Here is a 22,150-nt window from a genome sequence, read left to right as displayed (position 1 = left end):
TTTTTTGTTTTTGTGCTGCTTTTCTCTTTCCCACTGAGTCCACTCAGTGCTGCACTGGTATAGGGCCATCTAGTGGAGTATGGCAACCTCTCTCGGGTCACTTTCTTGAAACAAAACAAAACAAAAACGGACTCTTCCTCCCTCTCTGCACAGCTATCAATTATCAACAGCTCCTCAGCCAGGACAGGGCTTCATGGCCCTTCTCACATCCACCCAGAGATGTTATCTGACTTGATCTTATACCTGTTGGAGGCACATATTGGTAGGATATGCTTATGAGGAGGCAGAGGCAGGAAGATGGCTATGTTTTAAATTACTATTTTGGCTATGAAATAGTAAATTGGCTAGGATGCTAAGTTCCAACTTCTTGGGATAGAAAGGAATAATTGAAAATGCAAATTCTGTAAAATATGAGGCTTGTGGTATTAATAGGATGCTTATGCATGAGTAGATGAGACACAAAATCTGGTATTCATAAATAAGTCAAAGTCAGCGCTACTTGGTTACTTTCTTCTTTGCTGGGGCAAAATGCTTATTCAGAGGAACTTAAGGAGGCTTTTGCTTCTGGCTGTTAGTTTGAGATTATATTCTACACATCCAGAAAAGACTAGCAGCAGGGGTGGGAAGCAGCTCCTCACATCATGTCCACACTCAGGAAGCAGATAGCATTGAAAACAGGGGCCTCACTCACTGTTGTACTCAGTCCTGGACTGCAGCCCATTATGATGCCTGCATTGGGGGCAGGTTTTTCATGTCAAACCTAATGTAGAAAGCTCTGTTATAGCCATGCCCAGAAATGAAGACTTGATCAGTGCTCTGACTCTCCTGTCTTGTACATGATTTACACAGATGTCTGGCTTAAACACTGTCCTCTGACTTCCTACATGCTTTGGCATTCCTCTCTGTCTCCTGCACTATGGAAATTTATTTTTAGATAATTTTTTCTTAGTGCACAAAATAATGGGTTTCCTTATGACTGTCATACATAAATAGATATTGTACTTAGCTTGTATTCTCCCACTGACTTACCCTGTCTCTCCTGATGGTCCTTTTTCTCCCCACAAGAGTCTTTTCTGGTACACACACACACACACACACACACACACACACACACACACACACAAACACATGAGAGAGAGATAGAGAGAACAAAAACAAAACAGACAATAACAAAGAACCCCAAATACTCTGTCCATGCCACTTTCTTACACAGGATTTTTCGTGGGATCATTGATATAATAGATACTATTATCAGCAACCTTTGTTTTACGTAGCCATGATATACTTATATGTCCTTTTAATACAACTTGATATCGTGAAAGAATAATGAGCACAATAAAAACTCATTTTAGTGTAATACAATCTGAGCATGTCAACTGGTATAGGTTTCTTCCAATTCCGGGAGGAAATCACCATAACTGTGCTATAAAAAGCATAACACTTTCTATTAAAGGAACTGAACTAATCACATGTAAATCATATTCTGTCAGTCTTTATTAAAAAATGTTCCAAAATTTTAGGCTATTTGCTGATGGTGCTAGATGGAAGGTCTAAAAAGCAAATGGGTCAGGTGTAGCATCAAAAATCTGATGACAAACGGGTGGTGTGTGAGGTACTCGAATGGAAGGGGAGAGTCACCTTCCTAAACAGACAACTACAAGCTACAGAAGGTCACAACAGGAACACCTGGCATGGACTTGAGAGGCTTCAGTGGTGTGCTTTAGCACCCAATTCATCTCTAAATCACATATCCCTTATGGGGGCACAAACTGGTGTCATTTTAAATATTTTAAATGGTATGTTAATATAGTACATTGGTAATGTGTGTAATACTGTTAATTGGAAGTTCTTTGTAGACTTATGACAACATGGGTTATTTTCAAAATTAAAATGTATTGGTTTGTTATCAGTTTAATGTAAGCAAATGCTAGAGGATATTTGCCCAAAAATAGTAACTTATTTTTGAAACATTGATTTATCACACATATGGAATTAGATACTTCTGACCATCTTTTTATGATCTTCCTAGTCTGTCTTAAAAGGTTTTTGTTTTCAGTAGAGAAGATATCTCAGTGCTTACTCTCAGGCAGATGTGAGATCCATCGAGGGAACCTAAAAATGGCTCCAAATATCATTGATTCCAATTGAAAAAGGAACCCAGGGGAGCAATCTAGATGCAATTCTTGAGCTATATAGGCATCCTGTGGACATAGAGAACATATGGTTGTGTTTTTTTTTTTTTTTTTTTTTTTTTTTTTTTTTTTGAGACAGGGTCTTGTGGAACTCAGGCTAGCCCTTGAACTCACCCTTCAACCAAGGATGTTCGTCACCTTCTGATCTTTCTGCCTCAGCATCCAGGTTGCTAGAAGTACGGGCATGTATCACTCAGCCTGACTTTATATAAAGTCGTCTTAGGCACTAACCGCCAAGACTAGCCATCGACAGCATAAGCAGATGGAGCATGCTTCCTGTTGACAAAATCTATGGGTATTGAACTCACATCGTTCTGAGTCTTCACACACTACTTTGTCCTTGAAGCCCATCATTAAGGGTTGCTCTGCTAAGTAGAGTTTTTAGTTCTTTAGAAATACATTTTGCTTTAACTTCTTTTCCTTTTTGCTCTCACTCTTGAATGATAGTTTTGCATAAAATGTATCTTTTTATTCCTTCTATATCCTATTAGTTTATTATGCTATATCTCAACTCTCATTGTGGCCATGTAATCATTTGCTCTTTTTATTGGCTCTAATTCTAAAAATCTGCTTTCCTACTTGATACAAAAACCTGTCTTGTGTATGTAGGAATATAAAGTATATCCCCTGTACATGCTTTATGTGCATGACTGAGATCTTCATAACAAAAGGCAGATTAAAAGGAAAAAAACAAATTTATTGAATAAATGACTTGAGAGACTTTGAAGCCAAATATACAAAAAGTTCAATCTGCTTTTCCTTGTTCTCGCTGATGAGAGAAGGCACAGGCTGCAGCCAGCACGTGCTCTCTGGTCATGGGATGAGGGATGCCTGGCAAGGATTGATCAGCTCCTTTCTCTGTCCCTGGTCTTCAGCAATACTGTTCACATGAAGGTCTGAGACTATGATTCTGAATTGGTAGGAAAATCTCTCCTTGGGGTACAACCTGCTTCAGGAGCAGAGAATTAGACCAAGGTAATCTTTCTTTTGCTGTTTTCTCAGGAAGTTTTGTCTTAAGATTGAGGTGTGGTGCCCCAAGTACAACAACTATCAATGGGTTGTATTATTCATTCTGATTTTTGAGACAATCTCATGTAGCCAAGGCTACTTCTCTGATCTTTCTTCTTTACCATCTGAGTGCTGGGATTAGAAGCAGGTGCCATTATGACTAGGTTAGGTGATTCTGAGATTCAACCCAGGACCTCATGCACATTAGGCAGGCAGGCACTGTATCAACTGAGAAATATCTTTACCCTCTAATAAAATAAAAGAACTTGGCAGGACTGAACTTTCTAGCAGATGATAAGGTTCTATTTTATGATAAAAATCTAGATATTTTAATATGCTCATTTAGATACTTTGAATCCTCACAAATACACTTTTGCTGAGATGTGCATGACTCACACAGCTTAAATTTTGATATTGTGTTAGAGATTGATAATACATTGCTAATAAGTCAGTTTAAGTAACTCATGCAAGAAGACTGGTAAAATGGAGAGTCCATTCTGGAATGTTTCTGCACGTCTTAACTGAAGCCTTGTGGATTTGCTGGTCCTTGCTCTTTCACTATGATGATTTCTTTCCATTAGAAATCATGACTCTTTGGATGGCTTGTGAGAAGAGCAGTTTGTGGAGATGAACCTTGGCAGACAACTTAGCTGCTTCCAGTGTTGTCTGGAGACTGTTATCCTGGTGAGAAAAGTCTTTATCCAGGGTCTGCCATTTATACCATCCTATTTGCAGACTCAGGTCTGGCTTCATTCAGGCAGGCAGTTGGTGAACAGTGTTAAGGGTCAAGTTCCTTCCGTTGAAGCCCCTTTCAGGTCACAGGATATATTCATAGAAAAAACACAAAACTTAAGGTAAATATAATTTATAGAATTCATATTTCCTAGAGTTTTAGGAGAAAAAGCAACACTTAGAAAATATTTTGTTACAAATAAACCTTTATACAAATGACTTGTAAGAATGAGACAATCCCCCTTTCTTACTTCGATCCTGACATCGAAAGTGGAATGAATGAATGAGTTAATGAATTAATGAATTCCACTTCCTTTTCTAACAGTTAGCTAACAGTACACAGTCACTTTAAATTATCAACTACACTGAACTGGGCGCTCACTTCTTACAGTCAGTCTTCTGGTCACAGTGTCCTAGGGGCAAGAGACCCACTACTGAGAGTTCCCCTCCGGGGGGGAGTGATCACAAAACAGTATACAGGTCAACAAGACTTGGAGATGACAGGACCAAGGTCCCAACATCCTCTTAGATACGCAGTGTAGTCTTCCATGCTGTCTATCCTTCGATATCTTACGGTAGGAAGAGCCCTTGTTCCATCCCCATTTGCTTCCCATGAAGGAGAAAGGAGTTCGGTCAAGCAGGTTAAAGGAGAAATAAACAAGGAACGGCTGGCTCATCATACAAGGGCCGCTAATCCAGCGTCTGAGGCAGCGAAGACAAAGTCGCTGGATGAGATGGGACAGAAAGGTTTAGGCAAGGCAGAGGAGATGGGGAGGAGAGACAGGCCAAGAAGGTGGAGAGGCCTAGGGGAGTTGGGAGACTGGACTGGTGGAGATGCCTGGGAGGCTCGAGCCAGTAACGGACGGACGCCAAAGCAGACAAGGGAAAGCTGGTGTGGAGGGTGAGTAGGGCCTGCGGGCCGGTAGGGCTTGCACAGTGGACCTTCTAGTGGCCTCGGCACAGTAGGGTGGCAGCAGTGGCCCTGAACTACTACTCCTTCTTCTATCCCTTGACCAATAAGGGATGCTGTCTCCTCTTTGGCTGCTTGATTCCTGTGTCTGGAACAAAATGCTATCTGGACTTTTACCCCGTTCACTTTCAAAGCTGCCTGGTTGGTGGCTCACCTGTTATTCTTTTGAGTTGCTAATGGATTCTTTGGAAAATGGTGTGTGTATGGGTGGGTTGTTTTGTTTTGTTTTGAATTAAAAATAATGATCCCATTAAACTCCATTGAATAGGGACAGGTTGAAGTTTTCTATTTCCCAATAGGGAAATATAAAATATAAAATAACAGAGTGAATATACTATAAATCAGAAAAATGAAATCAGCCACTCCTGCATCTCCATACTAGAAGGAAAGTGATGCCCAGTTCTCCCTTGACCGAGGTCCCACAGGCCCAGCACACAGCCTTCTCACGATGTCACGTCAGAGCATAGGGCCATTGCTCTCTTTACATTCAGCTTGGGAAATGTGTGAGCTGGCTGGGTAGCTGCCATTCCTGCTGATCACAGCACACTCTGTCTTCGATTTTCTTTGGCCTCTTGACCCACATAGAGTGTTCCTGCTGATGTTCATGGCTCTTGTTAATCCCTTGTGGTTTCTTGGACCTAATGAGAAAATAGGATTTAAGCCACCACTTACAAATGTAAGAACTGAGAGAAATAGATGGCTAATCTCAAAAACACATTCAGCAATTTGTAGGAATTTTAGCTGTTTATGTGAGGCTAGTCCATTTTATCTTGAATATACAACACTCATTTAATTATTGAGTTTTAAGATTTTTCTGTGACCTGTATCAGTATAATTCTCAGAACCATCAAAGACATGACATGGAGATTTAGCTGAGCTGATGGGCAGCCCTTAGAGGCTTGCTGGCTTCTAGTCTCCATTGCACATTTGTGTACACCCTTCTTTCTGTTCCCCTTTGAATACAGAAAGCATCCTTACACTGGCTTCTTCCCTACCATGCTAGAGATAGGATGTCAAAGGGTTGTGGATTCACTCCCTAGCTTTTTACCTAAACAGAATACCTAGACACATGCCAGATAGTTCTCTTTGTCCCAGACTATTCATCCTCGCATTTAAGAGCAGTGTGTGTATGTGTGTGTGTGCACATGTGCACAACCCCATATGTGCAGATATACACATATACATACCATGGTATATACGTGGAGGTCAGAGGATAACTTGGTGAAATCAATTCTCTTCTTCCACCATTGTGGGTTTGAGCATACAACTCAGATCATCAAGCTTAGTAGCAAGCACCTTTTTTCTGATATCCCACTGGCCCCAGTAAGACAGTTTTAAATGAGCTTGTCATCATTAAAATGAAATAAAAACAGGACAAATTTATCCATTCTTTTCTTAGGTAGATGGGACTGAAAGTTACTGAGAATGTTCATTGCTGAAACTCTAGACTCTGGAGCTCACAGAAAATGGACAAGAGGGTGATAGATGTTGACTAAGGAAAAGCAGACTGAGCAGCTGGAATATGTGATGGGGTTAAAGACTGTTTATTCACTGTTGGCAGAAGTAGATTGAGAGAGTTGGTTAGATAGTGCTGTAATCATATCGATATGCCTGGTAGAAAACAGCATGTCTACAAGCAGATTCTGTGCATTGAGCCCTAATGGCAATGGTGTTCTAGAGTCTAACTTCTGCCAGTAAGAAAACATGTAGAATAGCATTCATTCATTTATTTATAAACAAGGCTTTGCTCTACAGCTCAAGCTGATCTTGAACTTGGAACCTCCCACCTGAATCTGTCATGTGTTAAAATTACAGGTGTGTACAGTGCTAGTTCATCATTTTAAAATTAGCATTGAGGTCTTTTTATTCACTTTTTTCTATGTAATATATTTGGGTTATATTATTTTTCCTCTCCCCCCAACTCCCAGTTCCTTCCCACTCCTCTACCCATCCAAGTTCATATTCTCTCAGAAAACAAACAATCAAACAGACAGATAAGCCAAAAAGACAGTGTACTGAAACATAACAAAAGAAAAAGCACATACAAAATCCCACGGAGTCCTTTTGTGTCAGTCAATTACTTCTGAGACTTCAACAGAGAAAACTGATATGTTTGTTCTCTCCAGAGGGTATCAGGTTGCAAGCATCTTCTTGGTTAGGTGTGGGGTGTTGTGCCCACTAACTCCTCTCTGTGCTGGGATTTTGTCTAGCTTGAATGTATGCAGGTATATGAGCTGTAGCCATCTCCATGAGCTAACATATGCATCAACCCCCTTTTTTAAGACACTTGCTTGGTAGTATAGGAAGACTAGTTATGTATGGCACTGTCTCCCATCATTACATGGTAATTGCACTTAAATACCTTTTATGTATGTACTGAGCACTTGTTCTCAGTTGCAATGCTGTGTAAATAACAAAGTTCATATAAATGAGAATAGGTAGAGAATACTTATTCCGAACTTTCTAAATATGGGACTCAGTCGCTGTTGCCTACACTGGGCAGAGACCCAAAGGCACCTACCGGAGGTGAATAGTTTTCCGGCAACATAATGGGAAGACTCAAATGAAGCTCTGGTGGGGAATTAAGTAGGTGTGCAGCATGTGGTGTTCTGGGTTTATGGCAGTTTATATGGTTTTCTCTGTTGGGTTCTGAGTTGGAATTAAGGAAAATGGCAAGTAAGAAGGTGGCAGCATTGACATAGAGTGCATTTTCTGAGTCAATTGATGAAGTTTATATTTGAGTTGGATGGATACAGAAGTTCCAAATTGAAGTTCAATTTTCATGAAATTTTGTCTTTTGCTGTTCAAAAAAAACTCATCCATAAAATAGAAAACCGAGGCCTGAAAAAATTAGCCATTATTTTACAAGCATAAAATTTGTTGATATAACCTAGTTTACAGTAAATAGTGTTTATTAAAGTGTTTAAGCTATGCTGGGTATTGGATTAGTCTATGTAATTTTTATTATATCTATGCTGTGTGTGTTTGTTTGTGTGTTTGCGTGTGTATGGGCATTGTACATGTGAAGGTCAATGGACAATTTGAAGAACTTTGTTCTCTCCTTCCATCATGTGCATGCCTGGGATTGAAAATCAAGTCATCAGGTTTGGCAACCGCAAGTATCTTTTTCTGCTTGTACCATCTCTCCAGTCTTGTGTGCTATTTCAATCCTTATAGAAGGATTATAAGGCATTATCTCTTTCACCATTTTCAATTTCAAGAGGCAAAGGCCAGAACTCCACATACTTTCACTATCTTCTCCAAGGTCTTATTACTAGTGATGGGCCTGCCAGGAATTTAATCCCACATGTAAACGATTTACAAGCTGCCGTCTTTGGTGCATCATTAAACTGCCTAATCCCCTATTTTTGCCACAACCTCAGCCTGTTTTTTTGTTTGTTAGGACTTACATTTTGCTCCATTTTCTGGATACTCAGAGCATATTTGTATAAATATTGGTAACTAATCAAAACATCTTTCCACATGAACTGAAGAGATTCAGTGTTCTTTCATAGGCTTGAAAAATACTGAATTTATATAACTAAGAACCAGGAAAACAGATGAGAGGCCTGGCTATTAAATTATTAAAACTTAGAAGTTAGAAAGCAGTGGTGATAAAATGGATAAATACAGGAAAGGATACAGGGGAGAGGGTGTGGAGAGCCTGGATAGCCACCATGAGAATACTTGTGCCAACGCTCAGTGAGATGATTCTCAGACAACAGAGACAATTATTTTTCTCCCATAAAATTATTTTTCTTCCCATAAAACTTCAGTAATTGTTTCTCTAAGGGAAAGGAGATATCATATGACATGTAAATAAAGAAAATATCTAATAAAAAAAATCAATCATAGTCTGTTTTACTTAAATCATTTCCCCATGCTATTGTCTTAGAACGTCACTGTACTGTGCATATACACAGCATAGTGGACTATAGTGGAATTGTATAAGTTTGCAGTTTTAATTCATACTATAAAATTATTTCTTCCATTGTAGTGTTTTTCATAATTATAAGTGCTGCTTGACATTTCACCAGACTGATTTCTAATAATTAAAAATATTGTTTCTTTTAAAAAATATCTTGTCCTTAATTCTGATGGCTGTGCTTCTGTTCATTTGTCCAATATCCACTCTGTGGCATGGTACTGTTATAACTGCCTTCTAGTTAATATACTCCTGTGAGAAGTCAACTGCTTCATGGAGATATTGTGTAGTTTTGTATTTCAAATGTCAAACGGATAATATATAGTGAACATACATGTTTAAATATAACTTTAGAAAGTAGACATAACAACAATATGAAGTTTGAATCCTCTAGAAGAGCAGTATCAAATTACTTTACTATAGACTTAGCTGCACAAAGCTATTGTGATTCAAAGGTGGATAATATAGCCAAGATTTTCAAATTTGATATGCTTAGTGGCTGTGGTATTGAATAACATGGATTCTTAAAACAGGCTGTTGAGTGGATTTTTTAATTTAATTAGCTGCTGTATAGAATAAAATTAATTCAATAAATGAAAAGCTGTGGCTTTTCCTGTCCTTTTTGCTCTATGATCACCACTGCTTCGACCTAAAACTTTAGAGATGTTATCTCAACAAAGTTTAATGATGCTTCCAGAGAAATGTCTCAGCCTATGTCATATTTTTCCAGTACTGTGAGCATTTAAAGATGGATGAGAGAAATGATTTCTCCATTCCAAGATGTGGCAGGAAATGCTGATGACTTGGGAATTTGATATCTGAATTATCAAACTCTTGGTAGGCCTCTTGAAAAGGTCCAGTGAATAGCAATAAAACACTTGGAACTGTTTTCCTCTTAATCCCCTTTCTTCTGTTCCATCTAGCTTCTCACACAACGAGTGGAGTGGAGCGTTCAAGATGGCAAGCAAGGATAGGAATTGGTTCTGATCCCCCTGTGCTTCCACAGGTATGTTAATGACAAGTGAGTGGTTGCTGGATTCTTTGACCTATGCAGTTTACATTATCCTGCCCCTCCCCCACCTCTTCCATCTTCTATTTTGTGTTTGTATCTGCTTGATATTTCAAACATTTCAGATTTATTAATTTCTTTGAATTCTATAGTACACTACCAGATACAAACCAATATCCTCTCCTTCTGGGGCTGGATAACTCAGTCAAGCATTTCATTCATGGTTACTGGTTCCTTGTGGCATGACAGCAAACTCTTATCAGCATGACAGCATTGACGGCTAAGACAGTTTAAATTACTTAGCAGATACTATGCCATAAGATGTACAAAATGATACCAGTAGCACCCGAATACATAATGTACAATTTACCTCTTTACCTACTAACTTGAATATTTTGTAGAAAATAACTCTAAAATGCTCTGGGCATAATCTTTTTTTATAATAAACCCCCAATGTTTCTTATTACTGTTGATTTCCTTATTCTCCAGATGGTAAAATTACACTCTATTTGTTTGTTGTTGTACTAAACATGGATTTCTTACTTTGTGCTATTATTTATATTATTTATATATTTGTATTGTTTTGTAGGAAGTGAAAAACTGTTTCTCCTAACTGGTATTGTAAGACCAGAGAAAATTAGTACGATACTTATTTTTTCCAGTTAAATTTTAGGCTTCTCAATAGCTATATTATTTGATGGAGTGTGTGTGTGTGTCTGTGTATAGTGTTATTGTCTATGTTGAGTTTATGTGTGTGGTGTTTATAAGTATGTGAGGGGATGGATACATGTGGAAACAATCAGGCATCCTCTACCTTAAGGTTTTTATGGGATTTATTTTTGAATGTATTGTTTTATTATTTTAAAATTAATTTTTATTTGTTTTTTAATTTTATTTACAGTCCAGACTTTATCCCCCTCCTGGTCTACCCTCTGGCTGTTTCACATCCCACAATCCTCCTCCCCTCAATCTCCTAGAGGATGTCCCTACACCCCCCCCAAACAATCATCAGACATCCCCACTCCCTGGGGCCCCAAGTTTCTCCAGGGTTAGGCACCTATTGTCTAACTGAATCCAGACCTGGCAGTCATCTGGTGTATATGTGTTGGGGGCCTCATATCAGTTGGTGTATGCTACCTGGGGGATGGCTCAGTATCTGAGAGATTCCAGGGACCAAGTTAGTTGAGACTGCTGATCCTCCTATAGGGTCATCCTCCTCCTCAGTTTCTTTCAGCTTTTCCCTAATTCAACCCCAGGGGTCACCAGCTTCTGACACCATAGCATCAGTAATAGTGTCAGGCCTTGGGGCCTCCCCCTAAGCTGGATCCCAATTCAGGCTTGTCACTGGATCACCTTTTCCTCAGGCTTTTCTCCATTTTTGTTCTTTCAGCTTTTTCAGACAGGAAAAATTCTGGGTCAGAGTTTTTGACTATGGGATGGCAACCTCACCACTCATTTAATATCCTGTCTTTCTGCTGGAGGTGGGCTCAACATGTTCCCTCTCCCCACTGTAGGGCATTTCATCTAAGGTCTCTCCCTTTAATTCCTGAAAATCTCTCACTTCCCAGGTCTCAAATACACTCTACAGGGTCCTTCCACCTCCTACCTTCTAAGCTTGCCTGTTTCCAGCCTTTTTGCTGTCCCTCAGGGCTTCAGTCCTATACCTTCCCCTCCCCCACGACTTCCCCTCCCTGTCACCTTTCCAACCCAGGGCCCTGCCTCCCTCCCCATTCCCATGATTGCTTTCTGTCTAGTATAGAGACATCCTCACTTGGGCCCTTTTGCTTGTTAGCCTTCTTGAGTTCTGTGGTTTGTATCTTGGGTATTCAGTATCTTTTTGGCTAATATCCACTTATTATTGAGTACATACCATGAATGTCCTTTTGGGTCTGAGTTACCTCACTCAGGATGATATTTTCTTGTTCCATCCATTTGCCTGCAAAACTCAGGATGTCCTCATTCTTAATAGCTGAGTAGTATTCCATTGTGTAAATGAACCACATTTTCTGTATCCATTCTTCGGTTGTGGGACATCTGAGTTGTTTCCAGCTTCTGACTATCACAAATAAGGTTGCTACGAACATAGTGGAACATGGGCCCCTGTGGCATGGTGAGGCATCTTTTGGGTGTTTGCCCAAGAGTGGTATAACTGAGTCTTCAGGTAGATCTATTTCCAGTTTTCTGAGGAACCTCCAGATTGATTTACAGAGTGTTTTTGTCAGTTTGCCACCCACCAGCAATGGGGGACTGCTCCTCTTTCTCCATATCCTCTCCATGTGCTGTCACCTGAGTTTTTTATCTTAGCCATTCTGATTGATGTAGGGTGGAATCTCAGGGTCATTTTGATTTGCATTTCCCTGATCACTAAGGACTTTGAACATTTCTTTAAGTACTTCTCAGCCATTCAAATTTCCTCTGTTATGAATTCTCTGTTTAGTTTTTTGATACCTCACTTTTTGGTTGAGTTGTTTGGTTTCTTGATGGTTAGTTCTTGAGTTCTTCATATATTTTGGATGTTAGCCCTCTATCAGATGTGGGGTTAGTGAAGATTTTTTTTCCCAATCTGTAGGTTGCTGATTCGTCTTATTGACTATGCCCTTTGCCTTACAGAAGGTTTCCAGTTTCATGAGGTCCCATTTATCAATTCTTGATCTTAGAGCTTGAGCCACTGGAGTTCTGTTTAGGAAATTTTCCCCTGTGCCAATGAGTTCGAGGCTCTTTCTCACTTTCTCTTCTATTAGAGTCAGTGTATCTGGATTTATGTTGAGGTCCTTGAACCACTTGGACTTGAGCTTTGTGCAAGGTGACAAATATAGTTCTATTTTCATTTTTCTACATACAGATTGCTAGTTAGGCCAGCAGCGTTTATTGAAGATGTTTTCTTTTTTCCATTGTATATTTTTGGCTTCTTTCTCAAAGATTAAGTGCCCATAAGTGTGTGGTTTTATTTCTGGGTCTTCAACTCTCTCCCATTAATCAATCCGTCTCTCTCTGTACCAATACCATGCAGTTTTTATCACTATTGCTTTGTACTACAACTTGAGGTCAGGGATGGTGATTCCCCCAGAAGTTCTTTCATTGTTAAGAATTGTTTTCACTTTCTGGGTTTTTTACCTATTCAGATGAATTGGAGAATTGCTCTTTCCATATCTTTAAAGAAATGTATTGGGATTTTGATGGAGATTGTATTGAATCTGTAGATTGCTTTTAGTAGGATGGCCATTTTTACTATGTTAATTCTGCTAATCCATGAACATGGGAGATATCTCCATTTCCTGAGATTTTCTTTGATTTCTTTCTGAAAGAATTGAAATTTTTGTCATACAGATGTTTCACATGTTTGATTAGAGTTACCCTAAGATATTTTATATTATTTGTGACTTTTATGAAGGGTGTTGTTTCCCTAATTTATTTCTTAGCCCATTCGTCATTTGTATAAGAAAGGCTACTGATTTATTTTAGTTAATTTTATATCTAGCCACTTTGCTGAAGTTGTTTGTCAGCTGTAGAGTTTCCTTGTTAGAATTTTTGAGGTGGCTTTTGTATACTATGATATCATCTGCAAGTAGTGATACCTTGACTTCTTCTTTGCCAGTTTGTATCCACCTGACCTCTTTTTGTTGTCTTACTGCTTTACTCAGAACTTTGAGTACTTTATTGAATAGATATGTGGAGAGTGGTCATCCTTATCTTGTCCCTGATTTTAGTGGGATTGCTCAAGTATCTCTCCATTTAATTTGATGTAGAGTATCTCAGTGATCCCAGACTAACTGATGTAGAATATCACAATGATTCCAAACTAACTGATTTGGCTAGGCTACCTGGCCAGTTCTTTTACTACTTTTATGTTTTGAGACATAGCTTTCAGTAGCCTTGAAGCCAATCAGGTTAGCCTGGTTGGCTGCTGAACTTCAGGGTTCTGCTATATTCTGAACCCCTAAGTCTGGGTTTGCAGCCTTTTATTACTACATTCAGCCTTACATCTGTTCCTAGGACTTGAACTTAGATCTCTGTACAGCACTTACTTTATCAACTGAGCTCTCTCCAGCCCAGTCTCCAGGGTCTTTCACTGAGACTGCAACTCACTGATTTGGCTTGGCTGGCTGGCCACTGAGCCCAAGGGATTCTCCCGTCTTTTTTACTCCCCCAGGACTAGTGTCACAGATGTTTACTGCCACACCCACTTGGGTTGTAAGGATCCAACATCTGGTCCTCATTTTTGAGTGGAAAGGACTTAATTGACTGAGCTACCCCTCAAGCCCTTGTTGGGTGATTTTTATTTCTATTTTGGATAATTATAGATCATTTGGTACACAAAATACACAACTTGTAAGAAAATATAATGTTATATTTGTAAACCCAAATAATTAAAAAGAACCTGAGTTTTAGTGTTTGAAATAATACTATCACAGGGTATTAGTATTTAGAATAAGTCTACAATAGTCATTTGTCAAAGCTGTACTCTTATTTCTCATGGTATAATGACAACTACAGTGACATTCTTTCCAAAATATATAGGAGAGCATACCTTTTTATGTGTCAAAAACACTCTGGCATGAGTGCTGCTGAACTATCGGGTAGCTGTGGAGTATGCTGCCATTGATGGGCCCCACTGTTTACAGTGAAGCCTGTAACAGGAAACCTCAGTATTTTATTAAATTTTCTCAACTTTTGGTCTGTAGCACTTAAGAGGAAACGAAGCTTCACTGTCCTACGTCCCTGGACTCCTTGTTTGCTGACTGAATTCAGTCTCATATTTTCTTTCCATGCAGATCTTTTCCTGGGCTCTGGCAAGGAACCAGAGGCTAAAAATGGAGTGATGGTTAAGAAGGGATAGAACACAGAGTTACCTGTTTCTAATTTAGCTCTCAGGCTTGGCAGCCAGGAAAGACCCTGTAACCTTCTGCGGAGTTCATATTTAAGGGGACTTAGTCTTTCCACGTTTATTAGATTTTAATTTTGGAAGTCACATGAGATAGAATTCTTTCACATTTAGCAACATGTGCTTTGCATTAATTCAGTAGTCTACATATTGAAGAAGATCATTTAGGGAATCTTGATGCACAAAAACCTGATACACCCTGGAGACCCTCTGCCAACAACTAGGTATCCTTTTGCAAAATTAGGAAAATCAGCCTTAGGTAGCAATTCTCAGTAGAATAACAGAAGCTGAGTCTGTAGGAAAATAGGGGATTACTCGGGGGGTTATCCAATCTTCAAATCCTACAAGGTCCAGCTCAGTGAAATGCAATACCTCCAGAAAACAAATAGATTTGAATTTCCAAATTGATGTTAAATATTGACTTTGTTGTGTAGTTATAACCTGAGAATAGTTAATAACATCAGTCTTTGTCATAAAGACATTTATTAATATTCTGTTTCCTTAATACTGTTATCCAATGAAAAGCAATTGTTAATATTTATTTCCTTAAAATATATGATAAGTTTGAAAAAAGGCAATGCCTATGCATATGGGCTCATTTAATACACACACACACACACACACACACACACACACACACAGAGAGAGAGAGAGAGAGAGAGAGAGAAAGAGAAAGAGAGAAAGAGAGAGAGAGAGGAGAAGAGGAAGAGGGATAAGAAAAAAGAAAAGAAGTGTAAGAGAGTATTGTGGAGAGGGGAGATAAGAGAGAGGGAGAGAAGGAAAGAAGGTGAGATTAAATTAAATATTAAAATGTAGGTGGAAAATATATAGCCACCTTTCTTAAGTGACCTTAACAATCTCTGTAGAAAAATTCTGATAAAAGAAGGGTAGTCCTGTTAGTAATATATGTTTGTTGTGTAGAAGGTCTGAATCTTAGGCCCTGTTCTCTAAGTCAATCAAGCTCCCATCCCAGGAGGTCAGTAACTTTTGCTTTCCTCATACACAATCAATCTAATCTCTGCTAAACCTCTAGGATTTTGTTTCTTTGCTGTGTGGTCCCCTGGGCCCAATTAGAACCCTTCTGCCATGTGGCATCTCTCTAACTTGCTGGAGCAGCAGTGTTCTAGATTTCTTAGATACATGCTAGCTTGAGCCTCCCAAGTGTAAGTATGGCTGGAGTCCTCATTCCATGCCTTAATGCAGCAGAAGGACACTCAGAATTAATTCCCGAGTTCTGTACACTATCTAGATTATTACTACAGCCTTCTTGGCCTAACCCACATCTGTCTCCAGATGTTGTAGTCTTAACCTGTTGAAGCTCAAATACGAAAGCTCCTTTGTTGACATCTTTATTTGAGCACTTACTCCCTAACTGGTAGGATGCTTTGTAAGGATGGAGGAGGCCTTTGGAAATAGAATCCTCAGGAAGAAGTGGGTCAATGGGACTGGGACTTAAAGTCCCAGCCTATGTCTTGCCTGCTGTCTACTTCCTGATTGTAGACACAGAGACCAGTGGCCTCGTGTTCTTAAAACCATGAGTTCCCCACCATCATGTGCCATTTTCCTTCTTAAGGTGTGAACTAAAATAAACCCTTCATCCCTATGGTTCTTTGTTCTTCAGTGTTTTTGTTTGTTTTGTTTTGTTGCCAGGTGCTTTGTCACAGTGATGAGAAAAGTAACTAATATAGCCTTCAGAAAAATGAGCTTCCATTACTGTTGCTGTTCAGGACAGTCCATGAATTAGAGACTGTATAGAACCCGCTATTACAAACCACCTGAGGATTCATTCCATATACAGTTACCAAACCCAGACACTATTGTAGATGCCAAGAAGTGCATGCTGAAAGGAGCCTGATATGGCTGTCTCCTGAGAGGCCCTGCCAGAGCCTTACAAATCCAGAGGCAGATGTTAGCAGCCAAACATTGGGCTGAGCATGGGATCTCTAATAGAAGAGTTAGAGAAGGGAGTTGAAGGGGTTTGCAACCCCATGGGAAGAACAATATGAACCGACCAGACCCCCCAGAACTCCCAGGGACTAAGCCATCAACAAAGGAGTACACATGGCTCCAGCTGCATATGTAGCAGAGGATGGCCTTGTCATGCACCAATGGAAGGAGATGTCCTTGGTCCTATGAAGGCTTGATCGATACCCCAGTGTAGGACAATTGAGGATGGGGAGGTGGGAGTGGGTGGGTGGGTGGAGGCACACCCTCATAGAAGCAGGGGGAGGAAGGATGTGATAGGGTGTTTCTGGGAGGGAGGGAACCTGGGAAAAGGGATAGCATTTGAAATGTAAATAAGGAAAGTATCCAATAAAAAAAAGTCTGCTATTACTACTTTAACTATGAGATGAACCACTGCACAGTCTTTTCCTGAGAGCAAATACAAACTGCCATGTCTACACATTCATCTGATGAACTTTTTTTTTTACAAGAATGCTCTCATTAGCATAAAGGAGAAGATTGAAGATGCAGGCACTTAACAATCCTTCCTTTTAAGACTAGTTTCTAACTGGAGTGTTGATATCACTCACTTGCAGTAGCACCCCATGACAGGATGACTTTGAAGTTGTATATTAACATTTACATCACAATAGCTGTGAATTTGTTTTAGTGTCTGGTAGAAAACACATTTGGAGGTGTAAATTTGTGTATGTTGGTTCAGCAGTTGCTCCTGGCAGGCTATGGACACAGGAGAAGTGATATAAGCTGTGATTCAGTGACCAGAACTGAAACAAGGAGAGATCCCCTTGCTTTGGTGAAAGATGTTATTCTTGAATTTAAAAGAAAAGCTTCTCATTAGGTTCATGATTGAGAATGTACACACTACAAATGCTCCAATGATTATGTGAAAATTATATAGGGTATTTTCGTAGCATTTAACAAAGAGATTTTCCCAAAATACAATTTTGCCTGTACTCTACTATATTTGTTAAAAAATTGTTATTGCTTGTATTTCAATTAGATGTGGTTCATTCTTTTAGTTCTGAGGACAGTGGGCAACAACTGGTGGTATTTCTATTATTAGTATTCCAGCTCATTTTTAGGCAATAAGGTTTGTTAGTCACTGGCAAGTACACTTGATCAGCTCTTCAACTTAATGGTGCAAAAGAAATAAAATCAACGTGGTTTGGCAGAATAAAGGTTATTCTTTGATGGTGTCATACCCCTGAGGGTGAACTTGTTCTATCTTGGTGGCTCTACCATCTGGAACACATGGCTTCCCTTGTTGGTCATGGAGGGGAGTAAACTCTAAGAGCATCTGGCATATTCTGGTCTGATCCACTCCCCATTTCAAGGGCCAGGTTTATGGTGGACCTGATACTGTCTTTATAAAAGCTCATAACATCTAGTTTTCCTATGAACCCAGGAAGAATTTACATGGTGACCAAACAATATTGTCTCTATCTCAATCCCGAAATGTAACCCATTATCACTGTAGAATATTTATTTAAAATTCCTTCATTAAATGTTTCATATTACATTTGCTGATAAATAATTATATGTTCATAAAGTGGAATCGTAAAATAAATTGAATCCCAAATAAGTTTATTATGTTCAGGCTTAGGAGCTAGTAGAAAGTTTATTTGTTTCTCAAAGACAATTTGGAAGGTTTTTCCTCTTTGGTAAAAAGGCCCCCTTTCTTAGAAGACCAACATAAAATTGTGGACCAACATAGAATTATCCATTTTAACCATTGAAGTGATTAAAATAAGTTCAATGTATAAAGCATAATGTTTCTTATAATCTCTATCATGTGTCTTAATTACCTGAGTTATATTTGGGGAATGCTTCTTAATCACTCCTATAGGCTACTGTACAAACTACAAATGCTACAAGGATTATGTGAAAAGGCTATTCTTTGAGCACCACTGAGCTTGTTCTATCTTGGTGGCTCTACTATCTGGAGCACATGGCTTCCCTTGTGGCCATGGAAAGGAGAAGAAAGTATCCTATGTAAGACAAACACTGGCTTCTATGCTTGTATTTCTTTTGTTGTTGTTGTTTTGTTTTTCGAGACAGGGTTTCTCTGTGTAGCCCTAGCTGTCCTGGAACTCACTCCATAGACCAGGCTGGCCTCAAACTCAGAACTCAGAAATCTGCCTGCCTCTGCCTCCCAAGTGCTATGATTAAAGGCATGCGCCACCCCCCGCCCCCCGGCTATGCTTGTATTTCTATTCAAGGGGATTTGTATCCCCTCTTTTTTGAATAGCTAGAGATGAAGATTAGTGATTTACAAAATGCTTACCTTTCCCAAATAGAACACATTTATAGACAAACCTGATCTTTCTTCACATTACATCTTCTTTTGGACAGCTTCCTGTATTGTAAAGGTCATTTGAAAAAGTTTCTCGGTTCTCTTAAAGAAGAGTGTATATTGTTTGTATCATATGTTATTTTCACTCCTTTAGAAGATTCAGATAACGTGACTGTCCATGAGGATGAAAACATGGATTTCATGCTCTGTCTTCTCCTAATCTCTAGTATATTTTGTTCTGTAATGACTTAATTTTTGAAATATTTTTATAAATCTCTATGAAAGGATACTTGATGCTATTCATTTAGTGGGTTCAGCTTTGACCCTTTATTAGTTCGGCCCTCTCTCTGTGGGTGTATGTTTTATGGTGACTGGTAGGTCTTCGACATTTGTTCGTATTTTCTTCTTGACTATTTCATCTTTTTAAAATCCTTCCATCTCTCATACAAAAATCCTTTGTTATTAATATTTAATCAAGTGTGCCTTCTTGGTGTATAAAACTACTTTAGATGCATAGCTGGACTGGTTTGTATTTCATGAACTCACAGCATTCATGTTTGTATGCATCTGTGTGTTTTTAGTGGCATGCTCAGAGGCCTTTCATTTTATTTTTCAATAATTGCATCTTTGAATGTCTTATTCTTTCTAATTTGAGCTTTTTAATCTATCTGTTTTCTGAGACCATATAGTTATGGAATCTTAAACAGGAACTGTAATCACTCCACATGATTCCATTCAACCAGGCTTCCATGTAAAAACTGATTGGTTAGTGCACTGCATACTGTTACTGTTTTCACACACACAACAGCATATTAAGGAGTTCTGTGAATTGTATTTATTTTGTCTCACTGCAGGAATACAACCCCTCTCTGAGACTTTGCCAGTCTCTCTAGTAGGTGTATCTGGAGTCAGATTCCTGGCGAGAGCTGGCTCTGAGCTACCCAGAGACAGAGTCTTCTCAAGGGTTTTTACTTATTGGAGTTTTGTGACAACTTTAATTTGGGACCAGCAAGCTGCTGTGAGAAGAAGATGCATGTATTCGATGTTTCAAGTATAAGTTCTTGGACTTTTGTTTTTGTTTTTGTTGGTGGTGTCATTTGTTGTTGTTGATCTGTTTTGTTTGCTTGAGTTTTTTTCTTTTCTTTTCTTTTTTTTTTTTTTTTTTTTTTTTTTTTTTTTGTCTCTCTTGGCCAAGATACCTCTAGCTATTTTGCAAGTTTGTAATATTTCCAATTTTTCTCAGGGAAGTATTGGTGTTTATAATTTTTATATCACTTACAACATATGTCAGAAATGTACAGACCAGGTTAATAAATGATTATTGAAATTCTTAATAAATAGAACCAAAATGTATATTAGGGGGGAGCAAAAGTAGTTCTGAAAATAAAATGCACTTTCTAGCTTAGAAAGTCATTAACTTCATTTAATTTCAAAACTTCAACTTTGCCATAGTTTGTGATTATACATTTTAGGCAAGAAGTAGTTACTAATTATGAACAAGTGAAATACTTTATATTTTTTTCAGATGCTGTGTTTCTCAGTTTGCCCATTTTAAAACTGTATGATGTGACTTGGAGGTGAGTTAGGATATATGTGATATTGGCCTTTGAAATAACTTAACATCATGAAAGATTTGAATTGTTTGTCATTCGCTGTCTCAAGCTACTATCAGAAGCTAGCAGGGCTCATCATTCCACTTAGACAACTTCAGAATACAGTGTGAGATGTATTTGAGAAAATATGTATAGAAACTGCCTTGGTTCTAATTTGATTTGTATGAGAAAGATGATATTTAATCTTTCTGAAGATGTGCATTGCTTTGTCAAAGCCATGAGATGTACTATTTAATGTGCCTTAATACAATTGGACATGATGCACATATAATATAAAATCAATAGTAAAATTGATTCAGAAGTCATGAATTATTTGCTTCTACTATATTGTAGATTTTCTAAAATAAGATTCTAAAATGTGTAGAATGTGAGAGAAAAATGCAAGAATATGATGGGTGTGTGTTCAATATTGCATTCATTGTTTTGCTGTATTTGACAAACATTTTTCTTCACTGTGTTCTGAAATATCTTTGGAAATAGTCATCACACTGAATCATGATGATTGCATCATTAAGACTAAGAAAGCCTTGCCTTTAAGCTTTATGAAATACACATACATATGCTCAAGTAATTTTTCCTTAGGTGTAACTCAATTTTGACATATGAAGTAATGTTTTCAAAAAATGTTTACTATCCATAATTCAATCATCCTTGAGTTTTTAACTCTGCTCATCTTTAATGACAGAAAATTGGAATGAGAGAGTAAGAGAGAGAAAGTATTTTAGTCCTCTCAGATCTTCTAATCAGTGGGAATAATACGCATTGACAGACTGATTCAGAAAAACTTCATATTAAAATCAGTATGAAGCTGTACTATTGAGTTGTTAAAGTCCTGGGAGAAGAAGGCATATGTCTTCCTGTGTGGGGTAATCTCGCATAGAGACCTTAGTAGAACCAGATGAGTACACAAAGCAGTAGTGGACTTGGGGCCTGCGGCTGGCTTCAGTGGATGGCATAGCTACAGTGTGGAATAGACAGCAAAGCACACTTGTGATGATTGTGTAACAAAAGATACTCTACCTGGACCCTAGATATGTAACTTCTCAGCCCCATGTAAAATTTCTTGCTATTAGTAAATAAATATAAAATCTAGTCAAATTGATAAATATACTTTCAAAACACAGATTAGATAATTCATCCTTATTTCTTTAAAACATAAGACAATGATCTAAACAAGATGCATTCTAAATCTTGGTAAGTGGGTCAGTGACTGGATGTAGCACAACAGTCAAGAACATCAAAATGGATGTGGGTAAGGCAATCTAGTCTAAGGTCCCTGATCCTTCACGAATCCTTCCTGCATCATCCCTAAGAAAGGATTTGTAGCCTCTTCACCGTTTCTAAGCCCCCCTACCTTACAACACTGTGTGTTGTTGCAAAACTCAAATTACCATAATGATCTCTGCATAATTATCTCTGGTTAGCCCACCACCTGTCACTCAGGCTCCAGTTTTGGAACAGAAGCTACATATATGGCAGCTCAAATTTCCTTCTCTCTCTGTTCCCCACCATCTGCACCACTATTACTGTGAGGCACTTGTTGGTAGACAGCAACCTCATC

At 38.6% G+C, this 22,150-nt stretch overlaps 1 protein-coding gene and 1 long non-coding RNA gene across 4 annotated transcripts in view; one reads left to right on the top strand and one right to left on the bottom strand.

Annotated features, from left to right (window-relative positions):
• Positions 1–3,505: 3,505 nt before the first annotated feature.
• Positions 3,506–4,827, bottom strand: LOC116086900. The gene is made up of 2 exons (XR_004117179.1): positions 4,315–4,827; positions 3,506–4,008 (listed from the first exon to the last, which is right to left on the bottom strand). It is a non-coding gene; the product is annotated as an uncharacterized LOC116086900 (long non-coding RNA).
• The window catches only part of Ccdc178 (coiled-coil domain containing 178), a 345,640-nt gene continuing 327,818 nt past the window's right edge, over positions 4,329–22,150 (top strand). For 2 of the 3 annotated variants that reach the window (XM_031365074.1, XM_031365072.1), the window contains exons 1-3: positions 4,746–4,833; positions 9,751–9,833; positions 20,502–20,553. The gene's annotated coding sequence lies outside the window, so the exon portion shown is untranslated. Of the gene's footprint in view, positions 4,508–4,745; positions 4,834–9,750; positions 9,834–20,501; positions 20,554–22,150 lie in introns of those variants that run through there. The other variant, XM_031365073.1, reaches the window with a different exon arrangement.

Source organism: Mastomys coucha, unplaced genomic scaffold, assembly GCF_008632895.1.
Source record: "Mastomys coucha isolate ucsf_1 unplaced genomic scaffold, UCSF_Mcou_1 pScaffold13, whole genome shotgun sequence".
In the NCBI taxonomy this organism is placed as follows: Eukaryota; Metazoa; Chordata; class Mammalia; order Rodentia; family Muridae; genus Mastomys; species Mastomys coucha.
This window is presented reverse-complemented; position numbering and strand designations above follow the sequence as displayed.